Below are 2,992 nucleotides of genomic sequence, written 5' to 3' on the forward strand. Positions count from 1 at the left end.
CCTCCGGCTCTTCACTGTGTGTCACAACACTCTAGTGAATTGCCAAAGTGGAATTGGCAAATGTCATCAATACCTTTACTATATATAGAAGTGTTTGCAAACAACATAACTATATCCCACTTAATTTAAAATCAGTACATCCCTAGTAATTCCCTCTTTGGTGGACCTCCACCGACACACACCGAAACAAAATCGTGGTCTCTCTAATGCCACTGCAAAACAGGAAAGGAATGAAGAAAGTTAAAACAGAGGCACTGGTCGTAAATGATTGCAGTTAAAATAGCTTACTTTTCAAATTTTAGAAGATCTGTGGTCATTTGAACCCACTGCCTACAGCTTCTCCCCAAATCCGGGAAATAACTCAGGAGAAAAGGGATGTAAAGCTTAGTTTTTCCTCTGGTAAAATAATTTACTGCTTTTCTAGTTGAGCAAATGTTTTTTAAATAACAAATGTCAGATATCTGTCAATAGTTGTGATTATAAATACCTAGTAAAAGAATTTATTTTAAGACATAGTGATTCTAATTGGTAATTAACAGTAATTGGAGAATTCAATGAAAAATAAAAAAGAATGATGTTTGGAGCAAATTTTGTTCTTGAAATTATAAAACTGTTAGTACCAATTTTCTGAAAAAAAAAACCTTCTGTATCTAAAGTATAAACAAAATGTGGAATTAAATATTTTTTTAATTGGCACATATTTTAGCAGCTAAAAAACAAGATAATGGTTAAGAAGAGCAGACTGAGCTAGCCATTGGCAGGAAAACTATGGAAATATACATTTGGAACCTTGTTTTCCAAAGAAACTACAGAAATAAATAAGAAAAGGAAATGACTATAAATTCAATTTTGATGGAATTTTTCTCCTGTGCTGACTCTCAAAAACAAATTGCAATGTAATAACATATTATCTCTAAAAAATACACATAGCCATATTTGTTGTATAAATAAGTATAACATATTAACCATTGAACAAAATATTAAATCAAAATATTCTACATACCAGTAATGTAATAAAAGTTTTTATATTTTTAAAATAAGGTTTTCATACTGAGTTTATTCATTTGAATTCTCTTTGATTATGTACCCATATTGACTAAAAAGATAAAACATAAACTCTCAATATAATCTTCGGTTCTTAAGAAATCCAATCCATAATTCAGCATGCTCATGAAAGTAGCTAAATGTATCCAAGTTTTAATAGACTTCCTGAACCATTTGTTAGGAATTTAAAGAGAAAAAATAGTCTTAGAGTTAGAAACCAAATTCCAGTTGAACCTTCAAAGATAGATTGCCCAGTCTCTGAAGTAGGTAAAATGACTTATTTATTAGCTTTTCAATTTTTCACCTTTCCATTTTGTTTATTTTCTTCATTCTTCCTTCTGTTCTTTCTTTAAACCATAGGACTGGGTGGCCTTGCCCCAAAAAACATTAGCAAATGAAATGTGAATTATAAAAAATATTTCAAGACATCAAGTTTGTGAGGGAGGGTGAGGAAAGAATTAAGACATTTTAGAAAGTTGCCGAGTAACTGCAAAGCTAACACCAGAGCACAAGCCACCCCCTCTCCTCAAAGTTTCCAGAAACAAAACCAATTATAGTCAACTCAAAGTCAACAACTGGGAACATTCCAAGTCATTCCAATATATACATCAAAAGACCAAATTTGGACCTGCCAAGTCTAGTTTCCTGTTTGGCTTCTCTGGTCTCTTAACCTAAAGAGACAAAATGCTTCAGTGTAATAGTGTTGCTACCCCAGATATATACCAAATATCACTGGCAATGCAGAATAAAACCACCCATGCCCCACACACATATCACACACACACACACTCACACATGCACATACACACACGTGCACCTACATTTTGGTTGTTTTGCAAGCTGCAGATTACCATAGGTTCAAATAAAGTATGCAACTGAACTGAAACTTATTATTAAATAAAATATTTAACAAAGCCTAGTAGAAAAATGACTTTTAAATATCACTGTCTAAAACAAGGGCTGGCACAGTTGGCCTGTGATCCAAATCCAACTCACCACCTGTGAAATAAGAATGGCTTAATGAATTAACACTTAAATCGATTTGATGATAGAGAACATTATCTTTGAACTATAATTAAGTCTCCCCCCAAAAAAATAATTCAATTTTTTTCATTATTTTACTCAATTATTATTACACTTTGAACTATGTTAATAAAAATTTTGTGGAAAATTTTTTTCTCTCTTAAATTATTTACATAATATCCTCAATTTTACCTCCTAGCTTACAAAGCTTAAAATATTTATTATCTGGTCCTTATCAGAAAAATTTTCTGATATCTGGTCTCAAACTATCCGATCTACAAAATTGTTTTAACCCCACCTATTTATAGCCTTTATAATATATGTATAGATGCATGCATTTAGAGTATATAACATAAATACTTATATAAAAGATTTACAACTACCTCCTAATGCCTCCTAAGTTACTACCAGGAAAAGACCACAATAACTACCCCCTGAAAATAGATTCCTATGGAGAGCTCACAATAATGGATGGTATTTATCTCACCTCAGAGTAAAATGAAAAGGAGGTACTGATTTTACCCAATAATTTAGTTTGAAAATTATAATGCCCAGGGCTAGCGGGAGTAGGCAAGAAACTCATTTATACATTAGCCGTAGCAGTGTTAAATGGCACAATCTACCTGGAAAGCAATTTGGTAATAGATAACAAAATCCATTAAAATACATATACACTGTGATATGGTAAATTCACTTTTGCAAATGCAAAAATATGAAACATTCACACACATAAAGATGTTCAATAAACTGTTATTTACAACAGTGACCTGCTCTTATCATTTTTTTTTTCTCTTCATAGCCCTACCACTCACTAAGCTATAGAAATGAGAAATCTTGGCACTATACTTTTTCTCTAACAACAGCAGAGCCAACAGTTCTTCTCCCTGTCTTCTCATCTTTTTCTTCTTCATCTCTACAACTACTG

The sequence above is a fragment of the Pteropus vampyrus genome, unplaced genomic scaffold (assembly GCF_000151845.1).
Source record: "Pteropus vampyrus isolate Shadow unplaced genomic scaffold, Pvam_2.0 Scaffold82, whole genome shotgun sequence".
Classification (NCBI taxonomy): domain Eukaryota; kingdom Metazoa; phylum Chordata; class Mammalia; order Chiroptera; family Pteropodidae; genus Pteropus; species Pteropus vampyrus.